Consider the following 20,942-nt stretch of genomic DNA (forward strand, 5'->3'; position numbering starts at 1 on the left):
CCTTGCTTCCCCGCAAGTAGTTTGTATTTTATGCCAACTCGTCGTCTGAGAGAAAGCGAGACTGGAATGAAACGAGTGAGTCGGTGACCCAGCTGCAACCGGGGGTGGATAGCACCCAGGATTAGCAGAATTTTGATACACACTGGCGCCCAACGCCCCGGGCGAAACTCTATAGCCCGACTTTGTTTTACTGCGCGGATTTTCGGAAACCCCTGGTGGTTTATGAGTGCCCCTAGTTTCAACAAGTAAACTAATTCAAATTTTTAGAATTTCTTTTTGATCTTCTCAGTGACAAAGTCAAAAATTTAACTATTTAGCCTCTGGACTAATTAGTTTGTGGTTTAGAAAAATATTTTATCGACGAGAGATAATGTTGCGCTCGAGTCAAGGCAGCTATTGGGTAATCAAAGTGAAGGCTAAATTAGAGACCTGTGAGTACAAACCACACAAGTGCCGCAGCTCAAGTCAAAGCCCTATAGACGTTTGCGTCCCAGGACATGGGGGACACGATCACCTCGGCTGTGACTACTTGCCAGGTACAAGGGTGTAACACTAGCCGTTAAAACTGTAAATGTACACGTTCACTTGACCAGTGGATACTCTGTCCGGTCTCAGTTATTTACATCTTGGACACTTCGTCTCTATTTTCACCCGTCTGCTCAACATCCTTGTCTGGTTCGCCAGCAACATGCTTGGGTTTTATCAGATTGTAGTTTGAATCGAAAAAAATTTAATCACTCAAATTATTGATAAGCTGGGTAATTTATTCGTCTGATGGTAACTTTTCGACGGCTATCGATTTTATTTGGTTTAGTAATTACTGGCAATATAAAATTTATGTGAACTTTTGATCCAGTTTTTTGGTTATTTGCATAACGGCAATGAATAAGTAAATTTGTTGAGTATTTAAGTAAAGTAATCGATTATTCATAAGATTATCGATTGTTGATAATATTTTATTCTTTGATATTTATTTATTAAAACTCAATTACTTTTTAAAAATTTACGTATTTCACAGCCAAAAATTAGCGGGAGAAATTTGAATTCGAAATTACGTGAAAAATTAATCAAATTTTTAAATACGTCTACTCTAATAGGTTTAATAAGAAATCAAAAATGACTTTTCATGTAGAAAATTTCAAAAGCTACAAAATTATTTATGAATATTTTTCCCGCATCTTTGGTAGAGCCAAGATTTAAATATCAAGATAGACAAACTATATTTTTAGTATTTTATAAATTATATCCAATACAATACGGCTAAAAAAATTAACCATCGCAAAATATTTATCGAGCTTTCCAGCCAGTTTTGAAATAATAAATACCTGGTAATACAATTGATAATCCGTCTTATAAATAAATCCGCAAAATAAACCACCGCTAATTGACATCGCCGGCGTAGCCCGCACGTTGATTACCCTGACATTTTATTAAAGAATTTATTTGCCGTCGAGACCGCTAAATTATTTAAATATTTCAAAGTGACCCACCGGTGTCGGTTCACAGTTTCACTTCTCTTTTACCTTTAGTCTGTTCTCTTGTTTTTGGCACCGTTATTTAATTATTTAGAAATCCTCTTTTAGCCCGATAGTAAGAGAAATTTCCCCCGCATAATATTTTGGAATTTTCTCTGTTTAACTGAAGGTGGGAACGGTCAAGTTATGCGACAGCTCAAACAAGAATTTTTAGTATTTCGTGAAAATTGTAAGGTAGTATTCGGGAAAGTACCTACTACACCAATAGAAGCTTATATCAACGCTTTATTAAACGCCCTGCTGTGGACTTTATTAACGACTATTTTTGCAATATACGCGTATAAGGATTCAAAGTAATAATAGAAGGAAATTTCTACTATATATCTATATCTATCTATATATTTGTACATATATATATATATACCAGTACCTCCAATACGTGAGACAATAGAAACGCTTCCTTTATTGCTTTTCTGGATTAACTTTAATTTTTAATCAAACGACCAGCAAAAGCTTTTACTGATAAATTACCAGAAAACCGATGTATCTTGTATTGTAACAACTACTACAGTCTAGAGTCTCTAATACTCAGTACCCATTACATCCGCTTAAACTTAATTATTTACAAATTTTAATCATTACTATTCCACCCCTGATTCATTAAATCAGTCCATTGCGATGAGTTATTCGAAATACTTATTGTCCTTTTGCGGAAACCGCCACTCAAATTTGTGGGAGAAAATAAAATTTTTGACTCACTCGAGCTCTTAATTGATTTAATTATCTACAAGTCTTGAGACGAAAATAAATTTTGACTGTGTATTGTTGACAGTGTTAGATTTCGGTAGAGAAAATTTATTTTCATCAAGTTTATGTGATACTATTGATTTTAGTGAGGTTGTGAGGGCCCTCGACGAACCCGGTTCATAACTAAGTCATGAAGCTCTTATCCACAATACCTACAATGTCGCCCTTACATCTTCTATAGTGTCCCTCAACGACCTTATTCGTATATCTGCTCTTGAATTCTGCAATATCTTGGTTTTACACTCAATACTCGTGAACTTTAATCTTATATTTTATTATCTTAAAAACAATTACTGCCCTCTTCAATGGATATTATACTTTTACACTACGTCTACAACTTTTACAATATATAAGAGATGTGTGAATAGTGTTCCAATCGATCGAAAATTACTTCATTCGAAATTTGGTTCAAATTATTTTTAATCCTCAAATTATTCATTCCAATAATTTTTGTTCATTTTTTTGAGTCGATTGACCTAGATTGTGACTGTCCCGTCATGATCGATATCCCAAAATACTTGCTCATCTATAATTGACGTATAATTTATTTGAGCGGAACCGCTATCAGTATTTATTAATTTGATACATATAATGAATCCTTAATTGAATTAATAATTAATCTCCCGGTTGATTTTCAATTGAATTCATTTAACCTGTAGAAAAAATACTGATAACTATTTGATCAGCGTTGTTCGATTATTAATTTGTATGTTGTTTATTAGTTTGCTTATGTGGTTTCGGTAAATGAATTCCGCTCATCTGAGCCGATGCTCTGGAGCAGGGTTTTACAGGGGAAGGGGGGGGAGGAGATTAACAAGGGGATTTTCGCATTAGAGGATCGATTGAGCTCACAAATGGCGGACTTGTGTTTCTCGAGTTTTCTTCCCCTGAGTATTTTGAGATCCAGTTGTTAGCTGCTGGCTTCCACGAGTTGGACACCCTGGGATAGTGCAATTAAACAACCAAGAACTGTTTAGGGACACACAACTCTTAGTTAAGTAAGCTGTGTATGTTGTAATCGCCTGATTATGTCTGATAGTTTTATCATATTTGTACATTAAGGGTGTTTGAGTCATCAAATCCGACTTTCATGAGTACAAACACACTCTAAAACCAAGTGTGTAGTCAAAATTAACACACTTGCAAAATAACATTGAAACGCCATAAGCAATCTATAGATTTTTAACACACCGTCAAACGTGTTTTAAGTGACTACAAAAAACTATAGTTTTGTTTATGGCCATTAAACATACTCTCTAAATATGAATTAGTGATTTTTCACTGATTTCAAGTGAATATTCACTAATTGTCAATGCTACAATCGTGCCATGCAGAATTAGTGAATATTCACTAAATGAATATGTGAATATTAGAATTCACTGATTTGATAAGTGAATATGAGAATCCAATAAATTGAAAAGTGAATATGGGAATCCACTGATTTCATCGATGAATAAAAATATTATATTGCGAAAAAAAATATAAGACACTTGTAATTAGATCCGAAATATGATTAATGTATTAGAATCATTACTTAGAGGAAGTATACATGATTTTGATTGATGAAAAAATCCCGGTGACTGCTGGGCTCGAACCTGCATCCTTCCGATTCAAAGTCTTTGATGCTATCCACTGCGCTGACCTACGCATGTGATCGCGTGAGTGTAAATAGTATATTCGTTATGATACCAAACAATAACTGATGAAGAAATAATAAATCCGTGATGTTATGATTGACGTACTCTTCATATAAATATATTATTGTTCTGTACTTCTATTTTTTTTTATTTTGAAAGTTTTTTATTAAAATTTTTAAAAATAGCACCGTAATTATTAATTATATTTATCTCTAGTAAAATATTTAATGATTTGCTAGTTAAAGTTACTAGTGAAATTGTGAAATTCACAAATTAAGAAGTGAATAACAGTTTCACTTGTAGAAATTATGAAAATATCGCTAGTTCAGTAGTGAAAATCACTAATTTGCTAGTGAAAATTATAGTACTAAATTTATTAGTGAGAATTCACTAATTTGTTATTTAAATACACTGATTATGAAGTGAATACTGCTTCACTAACGTAATTAATGAAATTTCCACTAATTCATGTTTAGAGAGTAGAACACATTTAAAGTGCGTTAAAATAATACACTTGTAACACACTTGGTTTTAGAGTGGCAAGTAATTTTTGTGAGTCAGAATTTTTTAAATGAAATTTTTCTCAAAAACGAAAAATAAATTCACTCAACTTTATTCGAACCTTCAGTTGCAATATTGCCTCTGCTCTCATTTTTCCTTCTGTCCCTCATTTTTATTAAATTCACAATATTAATAACGCGCTGCATCAAAAATATTAACTATCACAAGTAATATTTAGTTTGAAACACCGTTAATCTTTTAGCACTCTCTCCAGCGTAGATATATATATATATATATATATATATATATATATATATATATATATATATATATATATATATATATATATATATATATATATATATATATATATATATATATATATAACGAGCCCACTATTACCAGCGACGTTAAGAATTGCTAGAGTGAAAAAAGGTAGGGTATAGTTATACCTCGAGGTTGGAAGCCGGCTAGAAGATGAATTCAACCGTGCACTGTGATTTCGCAGCTTTAACCTCCCGCAGCTCCGACACCGCAGCTTTATAACACCTGTGTCATAAAATGGATACAAAGAGGCTATATTGCCTCGCACAATATAGCGCCAGCAAAGTCGAAGTAAAGACGCGGAATTTGCATATGGAACGCGCATTAACTTACTCCTGCGCTTAATTTAATATCCTTGGCAATAAAACGTCTGGAAAAATTGCCGAGGGTAATTTATCATCCTACTAACTGATATTGCATTGTATGAGCCCACATATTACTAATGCACACGTATTTATTTAAACATAAATCACGTATAGTGTGTTAAAGTAAATATTTATTCACGCCCGCTCACAAACTTTATTTCCTCTGTAACCCAATTTAGGGCTACTCGGAAATATTTTCCCATCAGGACAGTTATTTTTATTTTTGTTTCAACTTTTCTTTGTTTTAGTTTTGTCAGGCATGTCGGGTATTATTGCCCCACGTCGGCGATGCTTAACGACATTGGAAAAGACCGCAAATGCCACAAAGCTCTCGGAGCTTCTACAGAAAAGTCACTTATACACTTGGGTTTTCTTTCCCGGTTGATAGAAAAAAGGTGTGACTGCGTTTCTTTGGTAACTTGTTACGACAATGCCCTAAGAAAAACTCTGGCTTCTCTATTCAAGTTAAAAGTGTGACGTGCAAAGGCTCTCCGCTGGCTTTTCCACCAGAAATAAGAAAAAAAAATAATAATATAATGAAGAATAAATTCTTTATAAAAGTAGCCTACTTTAAAAGATTTCCTTGCTCTTGTAGCCAACTGAAACATGACCTTAATATCGCATGATTTAGTGCTTCGGTTGCAGACTCGCACACCTTAACTGCCGCCCGATCTTCTTCAGCGAAATTAAACTTCTCTCGGTACTAAAACCTAAAGCCTCTGTAATTTTTTTTGCTTTTCATGCGACATTGTCTCTTTTTCATCCCGAAATCTCATTTCAAAATTTTTGGGAGACCGGACTCTAACAGACGTCTGATTATTTACGGTGTCTAAATAAATTTTCCACGCACAGATTGAATTATTTACCTGCCATCAATAATACTAGATCGCCGTGATAAATATCCTTGTGCGGAGCACCCGGTCCGCGGTATATATATCGAAAAAATTCTTCGGCGGGGTGTGTGCAGGGTACTGTCAACCAACGAGAGAAGGGAAACGCGTGATGGAAACAAGAGAAAGATGAATAAAAAAAGTTGGATAGCTAACTCGTTTGTCAGGACGGTAGCGTCCATTACGTTGAAAAATCGAGTGGCGAACCGACCATAAACAAACAGAATTATACGCCAGTACAGGCGGCTTGCTTGATCCGCTTCGTGTCGTGTTCGGTATACACACCGTGGTTGTGCCATGCTAAACATATATTTATATATATCCATCTATCTATACATCTATATGTCTATGCATAGTATGTACCGTACAGATTTTTCGTTTCCCTCTGCGAAACACGTACGCATCATCTGGTCTATCCATTTTGTTTTATTTTTATTTTCTCTCTTAATTTCGCTTGTATACAGCTCACGTGGCGAGCTCTAAACTAGCACACGGCAGCGTATATACTCCAGCCTCTCAGTCAGCCCGAACGGTTTCCGCTTGGCCAACAGCATTTTTTATTTTTTTACTCGTTTTTCCCGGGTTCCAGGCGTAAAAAATTCACCGTGTACTTCACTACCGATTCGCTAGAAACCGATGAGATTTTCGGGTGTTCGATTCTGGCACTGTCAATCGCTTCGCTCCATTAAGAGCTTGTTCGTGCATCCAATTGTGAAATGTCCTGAATTCTGTCCGTAGCTAAATCAATTGATCTTACTTTGTTGTTGTTGTTATTTATTTTCTAGCTGGTGGCTTCTGTCTGTTGGTTGTTGGTTGCTGGCTGTTGTTTATAGCTACCATCATTCTGGCCAAGTAGTTATGTTATTGCGGCTTCTGTTTATTTGCAGAGAGATCTTTCACCGCGTTTAATGTAGGCTATTAATGCGCCGGCAAAGCTTCTATTCGGGTTGTTTGTAAGTGCTTGAGAATTCTCGGGAGACACGCGGCTTGAATAGGATCTTGTGGTCACTTCTCCATTTCTGCGTCCTTAGCTGGATAGTGAGTAGCCAGGTTAGAGCAGTATAACCCGACAGTATCCTTAAAGTTTCTGTACAGTAAACTACTTGAGTATCGTCCATACACTTGAGGAATTACCATGCTTAAGAGCCACTTTGCCTGGTTTGCACTTATGAGTCTGGTCAGCCAATACCGTTGGACTTTTTTAGATCACTAGTAAATAGAGACGGCCATAATTAAACAATAATCATTTTTTTTTGTAACAAAAGCACGGAAGACATTTTATCAAAAAAAATTTCACACCGTCTGAGGTAAAATAGATGTTATTAATTTTTTATGGTTTGTTAATTATATCAGGTCTCGATTTGTCTACCGACAATCACAGTTTTCAATAAATAAAAGTGATTATTTAATAACGCGGGCTACAGTTTTCTCAGACAAAATTAATTTATCGAATTATCGTCAAAGTGACAGAATTTATTTTATTATTCATTCCGATTCTTCGATATTGACTCACAAATATTTCACAACTGATGAATAATTAATTGAAAACTAAAAATCGATAGTCATCGGATGTGAGTTGATACGAAATCCGTGTTTGTATTTCAGTTCGATAAATTACAACGCTTATTTAAATGTGAAATAATATCAATATCAGAAATTTAGTTATTTTTAAATTAACTCTGGGCTGTCTTTTGGCGAACTATAACACGGTTATTAATTTATGTGTGCGATAGATAGTTATGTTTAGTCTTCAATGTAAAATTTATAATATTCCTAGTCTGTCTATTAAAAATTACTTGACTTGTTCACTAAACCAAAGATTTATAATTTTTTTATGTGAAGCTAAATGTCGCGGCGTCATAAATAATAACCGCCAACATATGTAGGCAATTTTCTGGCCGTGTAATCATCAAGGACATGCTTTTGAGGGACATTAATTAGGTATTAAATCAATAAACATAAAAATAATTAGCTGTCTATTAGTCATTAGCTTCAATTAAATACCCGAGTAAATTAATTTTCCTTTGGAATGAATTTCCGTATAAATAAAAAAATTTTCCCCACAAAAATATAAGTGTGGGCTTAGAAAAGTAAATTATCTTAACACCAAATTAACTGATAATCTTACAAGTGTTCCATTACCCTTGAAAATAATTTAAAACCCGGACAAATTGTTGAAAAATATGAATTTCGCCCAAAAGACCCTCTGCCGTTCCTTGAATTTCTTAAAAAAATGACCTTATAAATATTAATACAATAATTTATTTTAGTAAGTTGATTAAAAAATTAGGAATTAAACTTTTTTTAATGAATCTGTTTAAGTAGCTGTGAAAAAGGTTTGATGATGGCTTAATCTGGATGAAAAAATATGACTTCAGGGGATTGTACGTCAGCGGCAAATGATAAAAAAAGTTATAAGATTTTTTTAATAATTTTTTTATTTTACATCTTGATCCCCCTATTTTTTCTTTCATCGAAAGCTTGTCCTTGTGGTTTTTAGCTAAAGAGAAAGTCAAGTGTACGCTTTGACGAGGAATTTCAAAGCCGCGGTGTTTCAGACTCATCCGTATTTCATAAAGACGAAGAAAGGAAAAAAAAAATTATAATAATAATAAAAAAAAAATAAAAGAGACCCGTGGGATGAGAGGTGGGTATATTTATTGAGTCTTTTATATTAAAAGTAACTTTAAACCCCTGTGTGTCAGAGTGTTCCTGTAAATCACACCTCACTACCCCCGCCAAAACATTAACTATTTATAAGAACCGGCGTTATTACGCGCGTTCAAACCCTCTCTTACTATGAATACACCCGCCTCCACTCAACATCCTGACTTATTGACGCTGGAAAATATAAAAATATCATCGCGTTAATCTGCCGATAATTTACTACATCTTCTGCCTTATTTCTTCGATATCAGCTTTAATTAGTCCCTATGTATCATAAATATATACGCGCACATACTTATCCATTAACATTTTATTTTCTCCAAATAAATATTCCGGATCAGAATTATCGTTTTAAAATTAATTTCAAAAACGTTCAAGTTTTCAAAACAAATTTTTTTTCACGTCAGTACCCATGTCTGAACCAAACTTACAGAGTTTAGACCAAAATTTTTTTTTGAATTTGCAATTAAAAAAAAACTTGACGAAATTCCCGAGTTAAAAATTTACTTACTTTTTTAACTCTGATAAAAAATTAAAACACAAAGCGGAAGTAAACTGTCACACGTCAAACATTTGTCTCGTTATCACGTATACCCTTACCAGCGTAATAATGAAATAATAACGTATTCAAGCAAGTTTGTATCGAGAAGTACAAGTTTGTTTATGAAATAGTAAATAGATTGACGTAACAATGTTGAAGCGTCGGGTGTATTAAACGCCTGAGAGGCAAAAATGTTTAAGAAAAAAAAAAAATATGCGAAACATGGGTCTTTATTTAGCAAAAAAAGTAAATAAATATATAAATAAATAAGACGTTGATATCGTCTGGGTGTATATTGGAATTACGATGCTATCGTGACACGTTATGAGGGTATATGAGCGGAGGAATGAGTAAAAAAAGTACAGGGTAAAAGAAAACAATGAAGTTGAAAGACGTAAGGAAAGCTTTGGAAGTAGAGGATAAAAAATAGAAAGAGCTAAGTAGGATTGAAGAAAACGATAAGAAGAGGGAGGATTTTGAGCTAAGCCACTGTCGATCGTTGCCAATCAAAAATGGATGACGCACCTTCTTAGGTTATCGCTCAGAATCTTAAGCCAAGCCGTAGACTTTATGTTAGGGCTTACGATCATTATTTGCTCGAGAGATCGACACCTTATCGGCCGTTTCATTATTATTTATTTTTTTTTGATTTCTCATTTTGTTCGGAAGGAAATTTACTTTTAAATTGAAAGTTTCTTCTGTTGTTATTGCCCGGGTTGTCTCTCCCTGCTTGCATTTAATTAACCGCAGGTTCTAAATCACGCAACGACATTATGAACTCCCTTGGCGCGCCGCGATCCCACCAGGAATTTCGCCCTCTTTTCCGACCCCGCGGCGTCGAGACGCTCTTACGCCCATCTTCCTTAGCTTTCGAGCTCGCTAAATTACTATTGTTCAACAAAGAGGCATTACGTGACATAAGACATTAGTCGGGGTGAGTGAGATCTTCTGAATTTAAAGTTACTTTATTAGGTAATTATAGCATTTACTATTTTTTTTTCGCTTGAAAATGAATTGTGAGATTTATTTTTATATTTACGACCGATTCTAGTCACGAATAATTTAAAATTAGAAATTTTTTTCGATTTTTAATTTTTAAATTTCGAGTTTACAAAACTATGATAAAATAATTAGAAAGTAATGATCATTTTTAATTTTCAAATACAATTTAAAAATTTGAACTGAATGAAGCCTAGAAAAAAAAAAAAATAGAGGTTAAAAAAAATGTAATCGCACCCTTTTAAATCTCTGAACTAAATCAAATAATTAATTCATAAGAATTTAGTCCCCTTTTAAAAATTATTACCCGTTTATTAAAGTGTAAACAAAAGTTAAATTCAAATTCGCGGCCTATAAATTGAAATAATACAGAAATCTGAAAAATAGATTTAAACTACAATAATTCATGTCGGTGTTTTATGAGAATTAACGTGGGCGAAGTGAGCCTAACACAAGCATTTTATACATGTACATATATCTAGACTCGGAGCAACAGGCTGCCGTGACACACACAAATTCTTACGAGTCAGCAACACGGATAAAATGGGTTGAAAGAAATAAGAAAGTCTCGCTATAATACTCGAGTACTACTTTCTTCACTTATAAAATAGAGATATCAATACCTTGCACTGTATCCGCTGAGATAAAACAAAATTTATCGTACAAAAGATAAACGTAACAAAAAATAATCGAAAAAAAGTATCAAAAGTGTAAGCAACAGGAACAAAAAATCGTAAAAAGGTTAAAAAAACATCCGAACAAAAAGTTTTTCACAGATTCCCCGTTAATTCGAACTCCGATACCTCCGTGAAATATGGCCATCACGAGTTCGGTTGTGTCGAAGTCGGGGCCATTTTTTTCTGACTCTCTCTCGCTCGAACGTTGAGCCGCAATATTATTGACCATTTTTTCCAGCAGAAATTTAAAACTCGGTCCAGTCTAAATATTTTCATAACAATTTTAGAATTATCTTTTGCTGAAAAAACTTTTTTATTAAACACTAATATCATGCACTATTTCTCTCGACTTTAACTAACGCTAGAGCAAAATTATAACTTACTTCGTAGCTTATATCTCATTACCGCTGGTAATAAATCAGATTTAAAGACTTTAATATAAAATATCGCAATATTCATTTTACGTGAGAAAAAAAGTACTTTATTTTTTTTTAATCATATACTCTGATGGATTCCCCGCTCATTAATTCAGCCCCCCCCCCCCCTCCTCCGTATTGATCTTAAATAAAAAAAGAATAAAATAAAAAAGTGGTACTTGATATTTTTCGGGCAAATGCATTTAATAGCTCGGCGTTTCAGCTGTAGAATGAATATTTTCGAGCTCTTGACGGTTTTTATTTGTCGATCTATGATATTTTTAGATAAAGTTATCTTTTCGATTGGGTATTCAATAAAACGGGAATGAATCAACTGGAAAAGTAAGCTTTCAAAGCAATTTATTATTATTGACCTAAAATTTTTTGCATAGATATGCATCATTAAAAATAGTTTGAATTTGCTGCTAAAATAATCTCAAGTTCATTTTTCAGCCTCATAATAAAAGTTATTTCAGAAACTACTCAGTTAAAGCTTTGAAATAATTTATTTCCATATAAGTCTTACAATCCAAACAAAAGTACCAGCCTTCATAGCTCTTTTAATATTTTATTATAAAATTCATCAAAGTAAAATATATAAAACCAACAGAATTTAATTAACTCAAAAAACCTTTTTCACTCCATTATTGCGAGAACACACTTGAACGTATACATTATAGCTCGGGTAATAAAAAAATTAAGTTAATGCACGTTAGAGAGCGGGATTCACGGGCCCATTTGTCCGCTTTAATGAAAGAGACATTGGATCCTTTTATTTAGATGTTGAAATAAAAAAAGAGCAAGAAAATGTTGACGCATTTTGCATTCATCGCCTGACTCATGTCATTTCGGTGAAAGCCATCCCCCTGTCCGCCACCAGTATACAAAACTATACAACTACACCTACACCTACATTTTAAACTACAACAGCAACTACTGTCGTAGGTTGTTGTTTCGCTCCGCTCGAGATCCTCTATACTACTTTTTATAAATTATTCATTGTATATAGGCGAGGGGAGGACCGAGTCGAGGGTAAAAAACAGACGAGTCGAGGGCAAAAGGGGGACATGATACTGATGCACAAGTTGCTTTCAGTACAGAAAGTCGCGACCGTTTTTCATGGACCGGAATGAAAACGAACCGAGTAAGCGAGGGCGGCCTTTTCACCGTTGTCTTACCACAAATATGTTTACCGAGTAGGAGTTTTACGTCGCGAATAGGAAAAGAGGTGCCTGGGAAAAGTGTCACGCGAATGTACATACATGTTTATATATTTATATATTTATACACTTGTATATATATAAATATATTCACCCGCGGTGGTGTGTCGTCGAGTCACTCGGCTGTTTATCATTGACGTTGGAACAAGAATGACATCCTGTTCTCTTTCGTGTCGTCTATTTTATACAAACCAACGTGATACGATTCATTCAATATGGTTATTCAACATGAAAGTTTATTTACTCTTTTTTATTATTATTTTTTACAAATATATAAACTTTACAATAACTATATATACGTACAGGCATATATAAGAATGTATCATGATACGTTCGAACAAAAGAATATTTTCTCTTGTTCAATTTATCTTTCAAATATTAAAAGTTTATTTTTTAAACAAAACGAGTTACAGAACCGGTAAATAATCAGTGTTCCCAGAAACTTTTGCTTGTCTGATCGACACAGTGCCGTAAAATTATCGGGTTTTCTAAAAAATTATTGTGCGCACAAATCAAAATTTTAAATTTAAGTTTTTGACCAAATTTACATAATTCAAATTTTTTTCTTGCAAAAATATTTTCATTAAAAATTCGGACATAAATTTGCTCTTGAAAAATATTTACAAAAAAAATTACATACACAGAAAAAACAGATATCTTGAATCAAGAAAATATTTTTGAAGACAAACGTTTTCGGGAACCAAGTCAAGATTTTCTTGAGCCAAGAGAATTCGTCTTGGTTGGAGAAGATTTTTACTTTATCTGAGAAAATTTAGGTCTCCAAAAAAATTTTCTTGAATCAAGAATATTTACCTTCAGTCGAGAATTTTTTTTTTATGTGTATGCATGTAAGATTGTGTAGGGTAATAGGGAACTCGTGAGGCGCTGCATGCTTCAAGCGGGTACTAAATGAAAGTTAAACCGCACGGATAAGAATGAAATTCAAATATATCGAAAATTTATTATAACTTTTCGTCACATAATCAAAGTTGGATGTACGGTCGTACAATGCTTCAAATTATGTGACGCTTACGATAATTCTGTGACGGATAGGAACACTGTAAATAATAAACGATATCACGTAATGACCATCATTTATTTGTCAATTTACTTTTCAAAGCTCTAGTTTTGAAATTAAACGATGGATTTATGGTTAAAGAAATTTATCAAAATTATTATAATCCGGTAATTCATTATTTCATATTAACTGGTCGATAATAAATATTTCTGGCTCGCGGAATATTATTTGAATTTAAATTATTGGTAATTTTGAACCAACAAAGGGATTATTGAAATAAACGATGCCTAATTTACAAACTTTATTCAAACATAACTATTTCTAATTTTAATAATCGGGCATTATTTGAGCTGATTATCTATAAATAATGATCAATAAATATATATAAGATATAATGGAGTGATCAGTAAAAAACATGGATGATAAATATTTGTATTATCACCGGAAACCGCTAAGCAAAACAAAATTGAGTTGGCAACGCAGAATTAATAATTTATCACAATATTTGTAGGTCGAATCGTTCGATATTCCAGATGAAATGAAAACAAACCGGCATATTGAGGTAATAGAACAATGATAATACATGCATGTATATATCGACATATATGTGGAAAAGTCTAGCCGGCAAAATTCTGACCGGTCTGTAGCGGCTTTAATCGATCTGCGCATTCTTTGTGACGGATCTAGGTCCGAGTCGGTTGTTCGTGAAAAAACGGAATAAACTTTCAATGGAAGTTGGTACACACAAACAAACAATGAAGTTGAAACAAATAATGTATTGGCGGACAAAAGAAAAGAAACAACTGAAGACAACAAAAATTTAAAAGGAAAAAAAAACGTATAAAAAATCCGTAACGGTGTACGTGGACACGATAAGTAAAAGCGAACGCGGTAAATAGTGAAAGGCAATAGCTATAAATCCACGCTCTAATAATTATTCGTTGTGCTTTGTCCTCCAGACTATCCATTTTTCCTAGCCCTCACTCTCCCGCCCTCTTGTACCTCCCCCTTGCACATCGGCATAAATTTCTCAACATTTTTCATTTTCACTCTCATTTAGTTATTTTTTATTCAAACTGCACCCACGCCATCACTCATATCTTCATCCTCCATCATTTAGCTTTACTAACTCTCTCCCTTTTTTCCTTCCTCTCACTCGTTCTCTCTCTGGTTTTTCAGCCCGCAGTTTTGTGAAAACACACCCGTAAGAATTTAATTGCATCTGGCTCGTCATTATCCGTGTCTGCCACCCACTTCCTTTAGACAAATTTTTCAATTGACCGATTTCTATCTTTCGTCTTTCGACTTTACTATGCGTTCACCCCCTACACATCCATTTATGATAATGATAAATGATATATGCCTGCTCTATAGAATCTCCAAGCTTGGGAACGAAAAACAAGTGCTTAATGACTCCGAGTACTTTGCTCGAATACCGGAATCAAAAATTATACAGAACATATTCACATTTTCCCAGCTAGCGCTGAATGTTTTGTTCGTACCGAGTGCGCATCCACATGTAGATGCAGAAAGACAAAAAAATGGTGAAAAATTCAATGTCTCACGTATTTAATACACTGGGATTTGGCTCCATGTAAGAGCAATTTACCAGCCGACGTACGAAATAAATTTAGCGCTGAAGAAAAGAGGAAATACTGTGCGCGCAAAGTGGTCGACAAATCAGATTGACAATCTCCGCACAATGAGCTCTTCTCTCCAGGTTTTTAACAACAAAACCAAGACAGACGTCCTTCTCTCTTTTATAGAACCCAACGCTTCCGATGTCGACTTTCATCCCCCGGAGACGAAAGCACTGTCGCAATATTCCGACAAGTGGTCGACCACGGGGAACGAGAAATAATGGGGAAACGCCACGACGACGACTTCCCGTTTGATTCTGTCGGGCTTAGCGTCAATTATGGAAGTTGCCACGGAAAATTTCATTCTCCAGAACATGACCAATTTTACTGCGGATGTACTATGTTTCTTTATCTCTCTCCTTCTTTATCCGCTTTATCTTCTTCTTCTACTTCCCTTAAAATCTTTCCTGCTCTATCTACCCCCTCTTCCGCATCTTTTCGCCAACTTAAACTCCGTTAAAAATTATTCACACTAAATCATTACCCAAAAACAAACAAAAAAACATTTCATTTCCACGCGAGATTAAATACTCCCCGGATTCTATCTCAAGACTCAAACCGGCAAAAACAAACTGTCCGTATTTTTTTTGTTTTTATAACAAACTTTTAAGTATTTCAAAAGTTAAATATTAAAGTTGGATTAAAAGAATGAAAACTTAGCTAAAATTAAGAAAATCTTAAAAGATTTGCTAAATTCCTCGGATTTTATATTTTCACCCCCTACTTCATTAAAGCTGCAGCCTTTTTCTTTTTCTTCACGAACAAAGTTAACTTTTTTGTCAAATTATTTTACTCGTGAGTAATTACTCCCAGCGCATTCCACAGTGGTTGTTTAATCGAGCCAGTTGTAAGCCCAAGCGAGTTACTAAACGGAAATCCAAATCAAGGGTTTAACTTTGTGGCGGTTACATGAGTACGCGACCAAATGAATGCCAGAACGAGGGTAGACCCGACGCATAAAGTCCGGTTTCGTTGTTCATTTCATGTGCAAGCGCATTATACATATGATCATAAATATATATGGATCCAGCAACAGAAATGAATGGAAACAAATGGGCGAGACTCGTAGGAACTCTGCCTTAATGCAATATTCCGGCATTAGTGAGTAAATAAGACAGATGAGATGAGTCCAGAAAACAAAAAAACAAATAAAGACGAGGACAGCTAATTTCTGAATACCCACAGACACGGAATTTGATTAGCAAACCAACTTGACGACTGTCACCATAAATTTCAGCACCTCCTCCATTACTCTCCCGCTTCATCTGTCACTAGCTTTTTATTTAACTTCCGTTATTTTCATTTGGTTTCGTCGCTTGCCCGAGTAATCCGTGAAAGGTGGATTTACGTGTCCCGACTTAAGACTTTTCTTCTTGTGTACACACGTAATATTCGGTTGACGTGACCAGCCCGGTGCCACGAAAAACCCGTGAACACAATACTTCCGTCGGCGAAGTCGCTATAAAGCACTTGCTTGTAAACTTGTACAAACTATTCGCGTCCTCGTTTTTCCCCGTCTATTTCTTCAGCTGACAATCGAATTTCCCGGACTCTCTCGCTACACTCTTGGGAAAAGTTTCTGATTTATTTTTCTCTTTCGTTTTATTTGGCTAAGTATGTTTAGAATTTTCGTATAACTTTTTCGCCCATCAAGCTGCTCACTCGGTAGCTTTTTTTATCTAGTTCGAGCAATATATGGAAATTATATTACTTATTCGTTTGATCGATAAATTGATTGGTTTAAATTGATGCTCATAACAACCCGGAGAGAGACAGCTGAGATTGCGGGGCTGGGTCTAGTTGTTAGTTTATAGTTGGAAAACCACTAATTAAGTATGGTGACTGTTCCAGGTATACTCGATGTAGATATTTGATTAATCCAATTAATAATATTTGCCATATACTCATGAGGTTTTCCAGCCCACATATCATCGATCGGTTTTACTTTGCACATATATATCAACTCGGACGAAGAGTGTGTAGTTAGGGGAGGGAAGGGCAAAACGGGGTACTTAAGGAAATACCAAGTTTTCGAGGACTCAAATACACTAAATCTTTTTCTTTAATGATATTCAAAGTAAATAGATAAAATTTTCAGTTACCGTTGAAAAAAACAATTTTTTAATTTTGCGGGCAAAACGGGGTAGCCCTTAAAAGAGATAAAAAAAAAAAATTTTTGGATTTTAAATGAATTTGATTTAGTTAAATTTTTTTGTAAGTAATTTACATGAAGAAAAATTATATTTTACATGATTATTAGATGCAAAGAAAGAAAAAAAGATTTTTAATAGTTTTTATCATAAAACAAAAGTTATCAATATTTTTCAACTGACAATTGAATTTTGAAAAAGTCTGACAATAAAAATTCAAAATAACACTCAATTATATTTACCAAAGTGATTTTGGAATGTTTTAAAACCATTTAAAATACAAAATTTTGGGGGTACCCGATTTTGCCCCCCCCCCCCCCTTCTCCTACATATTTTTAAACGAAAGGAAAATCGTTCAGACTAATTTCGATTTTTCTTTCTACACAGAAACAAAATTTATCTTGAGTCAAGAAAATATTATGGAAGACGAAAATTTTCAGGAACTAAATTAAGATTTCCTTGAGCGAAGAAAATTCATCTTGGTCCAAGGAAATTTATACTTGATCCAAGAAAAGGCTTAGAAGAAATTTCTTGAATCAAAAATAATTACTTTCAGTCGTGAATTTTTTTTCTGTGTAAAGGAAAAAAAAGTTAAGTTTCCATTCAAATGTATATTACATTCTAAGCGGCCCATTTTATACCACTGCCCCTATATGCATACATTATGTTTACAAAAGGGTTAGGAAGTTTGAAAAGGTCGCGTGTCTTGGATATTAATCGGCAAGTCTCGAGGTATATAGCCCTCGTTACGTAGGCAATTAAATATTACACCTACACAGCACTCGTGAGAACAAAAGAGCAAAAGGAAGTTTAAATATACATATACGTATATCGAATTACCTTTGCCTACGAGCAGTCAATGCATCACAAGTAATTAACTCAAATAATAATTAATTTAATATATAATAATAAAATAACAAAGTTCATTCCACGTAGAGGCAAAGGCAAAGGCAGAGGCATAGGCAGAGGGAAAAAAGGGGATTTTAAATTTATAAAGCTGGAAAATTTGTTGTGACAGGTGCACACCTTCGCCGGGAGTATTGTTTGCGTTGGTGATCAAGAGTGGGCTGAAAAAAGTAGAAGTGTATAACGAGTTGTACAGTGTGTGTTAAAAGAGGGGCGTAAGTTGATCACCTCTGGTTGAATTGCCGGGGGCTCGGGTCTCGTGAGCTTCACATTAACTCGCTCGTCGACCTCGCGATCAATCAAACGGACCGATTGATTAAGTTTTTAACCCAGACGTGCCTCCACGTCCTTTCATACCTGGTCTATCTGCGTTTTCCGCGTACGTGGCCCGAGTGTTGGCTTGAAAACTAAACTATCGAGTTAATTTATCGATTACGTTAACTCTGTTTTAGATTTTCCTCTCCAGCTTCGCGGTCTTCGGTCTCTATTTTTCGGGGACCGATTTAGTGAAGCAATAAAAGTATTGTGTAGCATAAATTAGGCTCGGAGGTGGAATTTTTGTCGAGAAAAATTAAACATAATTTGAAATGATAAATGGGTGGAAGTTTTTTTTGTTATTTTTGGGTTGGGTAAAGCGAGTTGTTTCACATGAGATGAAATTTTTTACAAGGGCGTGGGTTCAAATTACTGTGGAGCAAAAAGAGTTTATGAAAATAAGGAAGAAAATGTGCGGATAGTAGAACGGGAAAGGGAGAGAGAGAAAGGGACTGGTGACCTGCTGGGCTGTTGTGTTTCTGCGAGTAATTTTCCGGCGGCTTATCCGGAAAAATGTTTATTCATATCGTCTGAATGTACCGCAGTCGACGATTGTACACCGACTGCCCGACAGTCTGACCCTTTTACATTTTTTTATAGCGTTAATCTGCTGATTATATACGGGAATAAAAAGATTTTGATTGTATTTAAGGCAAACGCGAGCGTTTTAGTTTTTAATGTCGGCTTGTATTATTCATCAAATTTTTTAAGCTATCAACTGATGCCTACATGTCATCTGATTTGATGAATATTTTTTTAAATTTAATTAACGAATAATTGGAGTACGTGATTTGAAGTTTTCTACTTTTTTTCCCTCGAAGATAAAAAAGATTATTGGAATAATTTTTTTTTTTTGCCAGATAATCTCTGATTCAAAAGTAGAAACAGAGTAAATAGAGTTAGTAAATGATTGTTTGGTTTTTTTTTCTTTAACGTGTATGTTAATGTAAAAGTGTTATATAGTTATACTTGGAGTATTAAATTTAATTATATGTGCCTTGTGAAGTTCACGTTATCGTGAACCCTGCGAGTACTATATATGCATATAAATCTTTATATAGATATGCATATACATTTATGTGTATATATATAGACGAACATCTAACCTGACGTGATTTTAATGAGACCCTCTGGTTGCACGAAAATCCCAGGTCATTTTCACAGGGTGGAATTCAGAAGTACGCGAGTAAAAAAGCGTGATAAAAAAATAGAAAACGACGACGATGAAGCACGACTTGAAATAAAATAAAAAATATCTGATTCATTATTCAGTCCTTAATGTTACATTACAATCTCAATCAAATAGTGTTAACATTTTTTTTTTTTTCTAAATCCTCAACTTTTTAAACGAAAATGAATTTTCCACAATTGTTGCGTCAAACCGTTTTATGGCTACTAGACAAAATTACATTCAATATTTCGAAATTCTATTGAATGTTAAATAGAACAGTTGAAATAAAAAAAAATTCTAGCAAATAAATAATTAAAAAATTTTTAATGAATAAATACTTTTCATATTTTTTCGGTTTCATAAATTGGGAATCAAAAATTTTGGCACCGTAATTGTCTGATCTCTAAGAAAAATTTTCTAGAATACCCAAATATTTTTTTTTCAGAATAAGAAAATTAATTAAAAAAGTAAATAATAGCACAGTATACATAAATATATTGACAAAGTATATAAAACTTACCTCCTTTATAAAGTCTTGTATTATCAGTGTACAAAGTACTGAGAAACGCGTCGTACAAGTTTTGTATAACTTGATGTTTGCACCCTCGTTGTACATATATGTATCAATATATATATAGATATGTATATAAATATATATACATATAAATATATACATGTACGTATATATATGTGCAACTTGTCGGAAGAGTGCGCGCGACCTCGTGCACACCTCATATCAGGGAGTGTCATCCCTGCGCGCGTTGTACACGGACAAACATCAGACTAGAAACTGCGATACCACGAACTACGAACTGCCTCACTCGCTACCCCCGGCTAGCGTGCCCTTCCAAGCTGCCCATTACCCAATCTACGCATGCGCCTATTTTGAGCGCCCAAATTAGCCCCCGTAATTACACAAACGAACTTATCATACAATAGTCTTTCTTATTTTTCATTATATCACATTTCATTATTTACTATTCATTTTTATGATAATTATTATTATTATCATTACTATTCTTTACTTATACACTCCGGCTTACTACGAAGCTTGCTCTGCTAACTAAATTAATCCGACGTCATTACCAAGTTCAAAAGACTGGGATCTTAGTATTAAAAAAAAGCCCAGGTATTAATGAAACCTTAATTTTTTTTAAAAAACAATTATCACGATAAAAATGATAAATCTAAATCAGATTGTCGAGCCGTAATTAATTATCAAG

General features: G+C 34.2%; 1 protein-coding gene and 1 long non-coding RNA gene across 8 annotated transcripts in view; one reads left to right on the forward strand and one right to left on the reverse strand.

Moving 5' to 3' along the window:
* The window catches only part of LOC130678615 (uncharacterized), a 33,239-nt gene extending 12,735 nt beyond the window's left edge, over positions 1–20,504 (reverse strand). Inside the window, exon 1 of the long non-coding RNA XR_008991850.1 lies at positions 20,240–20,504. This is a non-coding gene — a long non-coding RNA (uncharacterized LOC130678615). The remainder of the gene's footprint in view (positions 1–20,239) is intronic.
* Positions 1–20,942, forward strand: part of LOC130678584 (tyrosine-protein phosphatase Lar) — a 297,465-nt gene that overhangs the window by 120,960 nt on the left and 155,563 nt on the right. The window lies entirely within an intron of this gene.

Source organism: Microplitis mediator, chromosome 2 (genome assembly GCF_029852145.1).
Source record: "Microplitis mediator isolate UGA2020A chromosome 2, iyMicMedi2.1, whole genome shotgun sequence".
NCBI lineage: Eukaryota > Metazoa > Arthropoda > Insecta > Hymenoptera > Braconidae > Microplitis > Microplitis mediator.